The 11,649-nt window shown below is 34.4% G+C and overlaps 1 protein-coding gene across 1 annotated transcript in view; it reads right to left on the bottom strand.

The window, feature by feature from the left end:
- Positions 1–11,649, bottom strand: part of LOC143227569 (uncharacterized) — a 103,058-nt gene that overhangs the window by 74,304 nt on the left and 17,105 nt on the right.

Below are 11,649 nucleotides of genomic sequence, written 5' to 3' on the forward strand. Positions count from 1 at the left end.
TAAAGCTCCACAATGGGCTATTTGCGCTCTATCTACTACAAGTATCCAAACTCGGTTTATATTATTGTGTGTCTGGAAACATATAGATATACCACTGAGAAGTCACCCATCAGTGTATGAGAATAACTGAATGCATCTAGTGGTGTTATTTCTATGTTTAAAAACGAAGTAAGATTAGCTAGCTCTTCCTTTAGTTCTATCCCATCCACATCATAGTTTTCTCCATTCATCAGTGAGATGTGAATATTTTTAAAGGTTTCTCAAATCCATTTTATTATATTACAGATATCATACAACATCTTCAAAATATATCCTTGTTTATTAATTCTCTCAAAAAACTTATTGTTACATACAGTAAAGCGAAGCTAGCCTAGTTGCTCTGCGCCACACAACACGAAACCAATATACAATAATAAATTTAAAAAAAATTAAATTAAAACTTTCAGTAAGATCAGCAAATACCTCCATTTTCTTCATAATAATTTGTTTTTATACAGTACTAGTCTATTCTGTGCCTAGGAGGTTAAGTGCACTCACTTTAGACTGATAAGGGAGTGGGGCAACACTGAATATTTTAAGTTCTCGAAAGTTAGCTGTGATGCTGATTTGCATCATTTAGTGACTTTTAATTACAATAAATACAAGACAATACATGTGGGTTATTATAATTTCCATCACTAACTATAAAAAGCTTATTCACTTTCATACACTGTGTAAAAGCGCTAGGTAAGTAAGTCAGATTAAAAGACAAGTTAAGTCGACAAGATACACGAACCGGTAAATATACATTTTCGAGAAACCGAGTTATCGTTTCAGGAACCAATGAATAATGGCAGGCTGATCTGGTGTATCTATCTAACCTAAGTCAATATAACAATGAATTTAAGTATTTCTTCACATGTTTAAGTAACCTATTTCGTTTGATATACTATTTTTGAAACAGAAACCAAAACATTAGCCATAAGAAGTAAGGCAGTTAAATATTGTATAAATTTAGCTTCTGATGTCAAACACGAAAAATGTTTTATCAATACTGAAAAACGACGAGCAATACAAGGAGCTCAGAATCCAGCTAGAGAAGTTCTAATCAATAAAAAGAAGAAACAAAAGGTCCCATATTCAGAATACCTAAGCTATAAGACGAAGAACATCGACTCTAGACTTTATTGACAAGTAACCACGGCTCTCCTATCAAATGACAAGAAAAAAACCTATCATTATACAAAATCTGAGCCTGACTTATTTTCTTTCCCCCACCCCTACAAATAGTGATTGAAGAAAGTCAGTGGACTGTCTATCTTCACTGACCAATAGAAAACATATCGAACTTTCTATAACTGGATTAGGAGATGATTATTTAGATCCAGTTAAATCATACCTTCATGTAAAGGCAAAGGTTGTTAAACTCGATAGTACAAGGTACATAAAAAAAGATAAAGATACATTCAGTTCATATAAGACCGCGTAATATAACGACATTAATAATATAAGGTCATAGTCATGGGTTATTACATCAGATCGTGGTGTTACTGGAGTTTTTACGGTATTATCCTGAGTTAATTGTGCAATACCTTCACTACCGCCAAAGGCTCGGCATTGCCAGATGGTTAAGGCACTCGACTTGTAATCTGAGGTTCGCATCCCCGTCACATCAAACATGCTCGCCCTTTCAGTCGTGGGGGCGTTATAATGGACGGTCAATCCCAGTATTCGTTGGTAAAAAGAGTAGCCCAAGAGTTGTTGGTGGGTGATGCTGACTAGCTGCCTTCCCTCTTGTGTTACATTGCTAAATTAGGGACGGCTAGCACAGACAGCCCTTGAGTAGCTTTGCGCGAAATTCAAAACAAACAAACCCTAGAGAGCAACAACCCACGTGCAAAATATAAAAGTGTCATTCATACATGTCCTTGCTCCAATAACACAGTATTGGACTAAGGGGCTTATGTTTCATACAATACTTACAAAAGAAATTTCCAAGGGTAATCAAATTGTAATTTGAACGTGTGAAAATATTTGTTATATGGTTCAAAGTTGCGCTGCTTCAATAAATGTAGTAGGTTCTGAGCCGTGCCGATCCATTTACATTGCAAGTCTTTCAATACAACTGCTCATCTATTTGATGTCTGTCGAATTTCGCAGTATATGCGTGTGATGTCATTTTGGTACATTATTATAAAATTTACTATTCTGTTGCATTAAGTTGTCAAGTTTCGAATATGGTATAACGTGGTTTTAAATTTACCTCAATTTATACAATCAGAATGACAAATACAGTGCTTATCTGTACAATACAAATGCATTGGCTTATAAAAGTATACTACTTCGGCTATCGTACATTACATATGCCTATAAATATAAATGCTATTATTCACTCATAACTGTTTAAATTTCAGTTACACTTCTTAAAACATAGAAAGTAAATGAGAAACACGTTGAACAACATTGATTTCGAGTACGTACCCGTGTAACGAAATTCTGCACCTGTTCTATCACTGAGCCTTGTCTAGACTTGCGGGTGGGGTGTGTAGAAATGATAATATTTGTAGACTTCAAACACTTACGTTTGAAAAATAAAAAAAAAACACAATAGCAAATAACAGTATTGGTACACTCTAAATCCTGTAATTTAGTAACGTATCTAAGTAAAATACATGTGGATTGAAAAAAATCCAAATTCTTATGCAGAGAAACGACTTATTGATCACATCTACAGTTTGAGCAAAATTATTTCTTTCGCCTTTAAGTCACTTATAACAACTGTCAGCATTACGTAGAAGGGAAAAATTCTGTTTCTATTAGTTATAAACTACTCAGTAGTAGGTGGCACTAGTTAAGAACCTTCAAATAATTCGCTAAATATATCGACATCTCAGCAAATAATAAATGTTGGATGTTCTTATTTTATATTTAGTTTGTTTATATCTCAAATTCAAGTTTCTAATTCGTTAGATACTTGTACATATTGTATGATGGGCATATTAAAATAGAAACAGAGCGAAATGGCAATTGGACGTATATGTGACAAACAAAACCCAATACTTAAAATTTTCTTTTAAATTAAAAAACATTGAAACATGTATAATTTTAAATTATAAAATACGTTTTGATCCCATTCTCAATGACGTAAGTAGTAAAAATTTTATTTCACAAAAATTTTGAATCTAAAGTTCCAAACGTGCACTTTAACCTCCAAGGGGAGAAGGGACGAGTTTTAATAAAGTCTATATCTTTTTTACTTTCTTTAATCTATTAATTAATTACATTTTCCATAAATCTCCTTAATCTAAACACTAACTGGACTAGTTTATTTAAGAACTGTATTTCGATCTTTCTATAACTTTGCTAGCTTTTTAGTAATTCCTTTTTGTCCCATAACCTTAGGTCACTACTTTGTGCCTTTATATTTACTTGCTTCTCTCTATGCTCTGCAGCTTTTGTTAAATGTTCATTAACTAACTCATAGGCTAACTGCATTTCATGTACAAATCTGCCTTGAAATCACAACCTATCTCATACCTCATTTTTTAGGAGTTTGTATTTCTTGCACGGGTAACAACATCTTTACCATGTAAAAGAGAAAGAACGGACTTTCTTGAGTAGACTCATTGTAGCACCCCTATATGCTAATAACAACAAATGGATCTGCTCTTCACTAGTTGTCTGACCTTCCTCGTAATACTGAGAGGTCATGTCTAAATAGTTCTATTAATTCATTCTACTAACTCGTTTAACAGATGGATGATGTAATTTCAATTTTCCTTATATGTAGTAAGTTGCAAACTTTTTTCATTAACTTACAGTTACTACCTCCATCTGTCAGTATATCATACCTAGTGACTATGTTATTTACAAATGCTTTGGTGATTTCTTTGTTTTTCTGTCAAGCAGTTCGGGACTACTAATACTTTTTTTTTGGAAACAAAGAGATGGTTTGGCCCAGTTGAAGTGTTTTGACAAAGACATCCAAATACACAAGAAATTGGGTAAGATGAAGGATGGAGTTCTCCAATATGATCAACCAGTTTACTTAAGCAGCTTGAAAAGGAGCTGATGAAAACAAATAACTGACCCCTGTTCGGAATGGGCCAGAAGTAGTGAGTTACGAATGTAAAACTGGAAATTCAGCCCCAGGCATGAAGACAAAGAACAAAAGCTCTTGTCACCTGACAAAAAACATAGGGAGCAGAAGGCAGCTCAGAGTGAAAGATGCAAAATTGGTACACCACCTTTTGATAGATGAACCAAAGATAAGGACAAGATCATACTGAGATTAGAATATGCAGATAAGCTTTGCAGATGTTTATTTGATCATCCATAAAAACTTTCCACTGCATAGTGGGGTATGACTCCATGGTGACACATGGAAGGTGAAAAAAACAATTAAGGTGGGACAGAATGATCATGGACCTCCATTTCCTTGTCTTTTTTGGGAACCATAAACAGGCAAGAATGAAAATCCAGAGTAGGATGTGTGAGAAGTTCAATAACCTGTTGGGTGATGAGGTCCTATACCACCTCTGATAGAAGCTGGCAAGTTATGAAATCCTAAGAAGGGAAGGAAACAGGTACCTGAGACAAGGGAGATAGGGTTAGAAAATAAATTTTGAATCCCTCTGACAAAACCTGAAGTACCCAAATATCTATGGTGAAAGGCCACCACATATGAAAGAAGACTACAAGGGAAGCTCCCACCAGGTAGTAACCAGAATTGTTGGTGGCATATTGTGCATTATTACAAACAATGACAAACTGTGGTATCATGAGAACATAGAACAGGTAATGGCTGGGAAGTGGAAGAACGAGAAACTGAAATTGGTGCTACTCTTGGCTCTGACTGAGATTAACAGGCAACAAGATGTAAAAGGGTAAATTGTTGTTGAAGTGATGCCATCCGAGACTCCACGGGCTCTAGAGCCAAATCAAAGATGAAACATCTTAAAAATGGAGCCATACACAAATCCTGGAGATAAGAAACAGGTAACCGGTTTAAGGTAAGATAGCAACACAACGCAAAAGGTCCTAACAATAGATAAATAATATTTCCAAAGCCAGAGCTAAGTGCAACAAACAAAGCAACAGGAAGAGTGAGAAAATCACGAGAAAATCCCTCAGGATTTCTTTGAAGTTTCATACTGGTGAAGGATAGTAGAAAGAAACTCTAAAAGAGTCATGAGGGTAAGCTGGAAGCAAAAACACTGAGCATGGATGAGAAAAACAGAAGCTTCACAATCTCCCCCCTCCTGCACCAAATGGATAAAATTGAATCCAAAAGTTGTTGGTCGAGATATTGACTGTCAGCCCTTTGATATGCGAGGACATATGATATGAAGCTTGCGGGGAAGAAGGTATACTAACACCATTGCTCAAGTAAGAGGCAAATTGGTCATCAATGAACTCAAATGTTGGAAGGTGGAAGTAAACCAAGTAGTGTTGGAATGTATATTCATACAATAATAAAAGACATAGGCCATAAGATACAGGAGCAAGAAACAAAACATCACATACCTGAAATATAAAGTTTTAAAAACCATGGAAGGCCAAACAAAATTCTCAGGAAGGGTATGGACACATTCAAGAGGCAGAAACAGACAACTAAAGTCTTCCTCAGCCTGCCCAAGTTCCACATATTCAGAAGAAATTAGAGTACCACCTGAAATAAAGGTTTACCTGTATAAAGTTCAATCTTCTCGTGTATAAACGTACAGAAATCTCCCAACGTGTCACCAGCACCCAAAGCCTGTGGTAAAGTGCCTGTTGAACGTGAGACTACCAAAGTGGTGACATTTAAAGCAGAACAAATGTGACTATAATATGGACGAATGCTACTGACTGCCCTCAAAATTTTGACTATTTTAAATTAAAATCACTTCAATAACAGTATTATTCTGAAGCACAAATCAAGACAAAAAAGGATGCCAGAGTGCATGTACTGCCAAATGAGAAATACAAAGAGAGAGTCGCACACATCAAGTGAGTGTATTATGCTCTTATTATACAAAGGAGTCACACACATCAAGTGAGCGTATTATGCTCTTATTATACAAAGAGAGAGTCACAACATCAAGTGAGTGTATTATGCTCTTATTATACAAAGGAGTCACACACATCAAGTGAGCGTATTATGCTCTTATTATACAAAGAGAGAGTCACAACATCAAGTGAGCGTGTTATGCTCTTATTATACAAAGGAGTCACACACATCAAGTGAGTGTATTATGCTCTTATTATACAAAGAGAGAGTCACAACATCAAGTGAGTGTATTATGCTCTTATTATACAAAGAGAGAGTCACAACATCAAGTGAGTGTATTATGCTCTTATTATACAAAGGAGTCACACACATCAAGTGAGTGTATTATGCTCTTATTATACAAAGGAGTCACACACATCAAGTGAGTGTATTATGCTCTTATTATACAAAAAGAGAGTCACAACATCAAGTGAGTGTATTATGCTCTTATTATACAAAGAGAGAGTCACAACATCAAGTGAGTGTATTATGCTCTTATTATACAAAGAGAGAGTCACAACATCAAGTGAGTGTATTATGCTCTTATTATACAAAGGAGTCACACACATCAAGTGAGTGTATTATGCTCTTATTATACAAAGGAGTCACAACATCAAGTGAGTGTATTATGCTCTTATTATACAAAGGAGTCACAACATCAAGTGAGCGTATTATGCTCTTATTATACAAAGAGAGTCACACACATCAAGTGAGTGTATTATGCTCTTATTATACAAAGAGAGAGTCACACACATCAAGTGAGCGTATTATGCTCTTATTATACAAAGGAGTCACACATCAAGTGAGCATATTATGCTCTTATTATACAAAGGAGTCACACATCAAGTGAGCATATTATGCTCTTATTATACAAAGGAGTCACACATCAAGTGAGTGTATTATGCTCTTATTATACAAAGGAGTCACAACATCAAGTGAGTGTATTATGCTCTTATTATACAAAGGAGTCACAACATCAAGTGAGCGTATTATGCTCTTATTATACAAAGAGAGAGTCACACACATCAAGTGAGTGTATTATGCTCTTATTATACAAAGAGAGAGTCACACACATCAAGTGAGCGTATTATGCTCTTATTATACAAAGGAGTCACACATCAAGTGAGCATATTATGCTCTTATTATACAAAGGAGTCACACATCAAGTGAGCATATTATGCTCTTATTATACAAAGGAGTCACAACATCAAGTGAGTGTATTATGCTCTTATTATACAAAGGAGTCACACATCAAGTGAGCGTATTATGCTCTTATTATACAAAGGAGTCACACATCAAGTGAGCGTATTATGCTCTTATTATACAAAGGAGTCACACATCAAGTGAGCGTATTATGCTCTTATTATACAAAGGAGTCACACATCAAGTGAGCGTATTATGCTCTTATTATACAAAGGAGTCACACATCAAGTGAGCGTATTATGCTCTTATTATACAAAGGAGTCACAACATCAAGTGAGCGTATTATGCTCTTATTATACAAAGGAGTCACACATCAAGTGAGCATATTATGCTCTTATTATACAAAGGAGTCACACATCAAGTGAGCGTATTATGCTCTTATTATACAAAGGAGTCACACATCAAGTGAGCGTATTATGCTCTTATTATACAAAGGAGTCACAACATCAAGTGAGTGTATTATGCTCTTATTATACAAAGAGAGAGTCACACACATCAAGTGAGCGTATTATGCTCTTATTATACAAAGGAGTCACACATCAAGTGAGCATATTATGCTCTTATTATACAAAGGAGTCACAACATCAAGTGAGTGTATTATGCTCTTATTATACAAAGAGAGAGTCACAACATCAAGTGAGTGTATTATGCTCTTATTATACAAAGAGAGAGTCACACACATCAAGTGAGCGTATTATGCTCTTATTATACAAAGGAGTCACACATCAAGTGAGCATATTATGCTCTTATTATACAAAGGAGTCACAACATCAAGTGAGTGTATTATGCTCTTATTATACAAAGAGAGAGTCACAACATCAAGTGAGTGTATTATGCTCTTATTATACAAAGAGAGAGTCACAACATCAAGTGAGTGTATTATGCTCTTATTATACAAAGGAGTCACACACATCAAGTGAGTGTATTATGCTCTTATTATACAAAGGAGTCACAACATCAAGTGAGTGTATTATGCTCTTATTATACAAAGGAGTCACAACATCAAGTGAGCGTATTATGCTCTTATTATACAAAGAGAGAGTCACACACATCAAGTGAGTGTATTATGCTCTTATTATACAAAGAGAGAGTCACACACATCAAGTGAGCGTATTATGCTCTTATTATACAAAGGAGCCACACATCAAGTGAGCATATTATGCTCTTATTATACAAAGGAGTCACACATCAAGTGAGCATATTATGCTCTTATTATACAAAGGAGTCACACATCAAGTGAGTGTATTATGCTCTTATTATACAAAGGAGTCACAACATCAAGTGAGTGTATTATGCTCTTATTATACAAAGGAGTCACAACATCAAGTGAGCGTATTATGCTCTTATTATACAAAGAGAGTCACACACATCAAGTGAGTGTATTATGCTCTTATTATACAAAGAGAGAGTCACACACATCAAGTGAGCGTATTATGCTCTTATTATACAAAGGAGTCACACATCAAGTGAGCATATTATGCTCTTATTATACAAAGGAGTCACACATCAAGTGAGCATATTATGCTCTTATTATACAAAGGAGTCACAACATCAAGTGAGTGTATTATGCTCTTATTATACAAATGAATCACACATCAAGTGAGCGTATTATGCTCTTATTATACAAAGGAGTCACACATCAAGTGAGCGTATTATGCTCTTATTATACAAAGGAGTCACACATCAAGTGAGCGTATTATGCTCTTATTATACAAAGGAGTCACACATCAAGTGGCGTATTATGCTCTTATTATACAAAGGAGTCACACATCAAGTGAGTATTATGCTCTTATTATACAAAGGAGTCACAACATCAAGTGAGCGTATTATGCTCTTATTATACAAAGGAGTCACACATCAAGTGAGCATATTATGCTCTTATTATACAAAGGAGTCACACATCAAGTGAGCGTATTATGCTCTTATTATACAAAGGAGTCACACATCAAGTGAGCGTATTATGCTCTTATTATACAAAGGAGTCACACATCAAGTGAGCGTATTATGCTCTTATTATACAAAGGAGTCACACACATCAAGTGAGCGTATTATGCTCTTATTATACAAAGGAGTCACACACATCAAGTGAGCGTATTATGCTCTTATTATACAAAGGAGTCACACATCAAGTGAGCATATTATGCTCTTATTATACAAAGGAGTCACACATCAAGTGAGCGTATTATGCTCTTATTATACAAAGGAGTCACACATCAAGTGAGCGTATTATGCTCTTATTATACAAAGGAGTCACACATCAAGTGAGGTATTATGCTCTTATTATACAAAGGAGTCACACATCAAGTGAGCGTATTATGCTCTTATTATACAAAGGAGTCACACACATCAAGTGAGCGTATTATGCTCTTATTATACAAAGGAGTCACACATCAAGTGAGCGTATTATGCTCTTATTATACAAAGGAGTCACACATCAAGTGAGTGTATTATGCTCTTATTAGTGAAGCAATGCATGATGATTTTCACGAGACATACCTTAGAATATTTTAATTCTAACAGTGGTTGCAGAAGGCTTGTGGCACTCATAAACAGTTTAAATACACAGGACAGCAACAATTTAGCAGGTTATAAAACGTCAATATTACCTTTAAAAAATTGTTGCATTAACTGTCCAGGTCTAATTAACTGTTTGCTCCCTAATCTCAAATAAAGAACCATGCATACCAAATTTACATACGAGTATGCTAACAAGTTTCCTTGCTTGAATCTCTTGGTACAGTCCATTAGAGCCATGATGTATAATATTTTACATACAGAGTCCATTACAACCACATTATATTATAATTTTCACATACACAGTCCAATGCAGCTCCAATCTATAAAATTTTACACACATAGCTCATTACAATCATGATATATTACATTTGACATACACTAAACAGATGCGTGGTTTCTATCTACTACTATGTGTTGTTTCATTTATTTTTGAGCTACAATTACTTAAAATTGTTCCTAAAAACTGCTCAACTGTAAGGTTTCCCTCCATTGTATGTTCTCGTTATTTTGACTCATTCATCATTTTGAAGTCTTTTCTACAGGTTACAAAACTGTATTCTTTATTAGTAATATCTCTAATAAGAAAGCTAATCCATAATACTTACTCCAGACTCTAAAGACACTCTTTTTCAACCAATAGTGGGATTACTGTTACATAACATAGGTGAAAGAACAAACATGTACAGCCACAGGTTTTGATCCCATGATTGTCAGTTGAGCTTGCAAACTGAAATGCCGCATCAGGATGTAATAATAAATAATTCATACTTATTTTACTAGATGAGCTTTCAAATTAAATTTATTTTTACAATGAACACCAACATCAATACCAAAACATTATAGGTAAAAAATAATGATGTAACTTACACAGTTTCACACTTTATAAACCTTTTCTCTCTATTGAATTCCTACTTAAAAAAGTATGTATCCATCCATATTTAAGACTAAGTGTATTTAATGGTAAAAACATGGTACAGTATCACAGCAATCATCATTACTTTCAGTCACTGATTTCTGGGTTAATTGTTAGTGGCTGATTAAGTTGTTGTTTTTCTCAAATTGTGGATATGTAATTTAAATAACTAGAAATGTTAAGATGAAGACAAAATAAAACTGTTTAACAATATTTTATTTATACATTATCATGTACAGAACAGAATAATCTTAGTATAACCTGTATGATTACTTTATTTAACATGAAAAGTTGTGAGACTAGAGATTTGGAAACATTCATGTTCCAGAATCCAGAAGACTGTAAAGTTTTCTGAATATCAATTCCAGCTAAATAAATTATAGCAGTACATTCTCAGAACATGGTGAAATATTAATATAAAGATACTGGTTTGAATAAGTACTCACTATCTATACATTAAGGAACTAAAACTACCACTTCCTTTCTGTTTTATTTTACAGAACTAATGACTGTTGCCTCCAGCAATTTCCATTCAGGTTTAATTTTAACATTCTTAATTTTAATTTGTTGTCACTTTATCATGTTAACACTAACATTGAATAATTCTAAATTACACACCAAAGATAGATCTATATACCTTAATCCTGTCTTTTATGATTCAACAACTTTTGAACATTTATCACATTCACTGGTAGTTACTGTTTGTTCTAAACTATATATGTAAAAATGGCTGGTTTGGGTTGAGAAAATTTTTTATGTAAAGGAGCAAACAATGTTTCGACCTTCTTCGGTCATTGTCAGGTTCACAAAGAACCTGTGAACGTTTTGTGTTCTTTGAATCTGGTTTCTATTTTTCTACTTGTTTCTCCAATATAGAAGTCATGGAAGTTGTTCAAAAACCAGGCACATTGTATTTTATAAATAATGTTGGTGTCATGTTTGTCAGTGTAGTTTTTACACAGTACAGACCTCAGTTTTGTGCCTGGTTTTAATAACTTCCACGACT

Source organism: Tachypleus tridentatus, chromosome 9 (genome assembly GCF_004210375.1).
Source record: "Tachypleus tridentatus isolate NWPU-2018 chromosome 9, ASM421037v1, whole genome shotgun sequence".
NCBI lineage: Eukaryota > Metazoa > Arthropoda > Merostomata > Xiphosura > Limulidae > Tachypleus > Tachypleus tridentatus.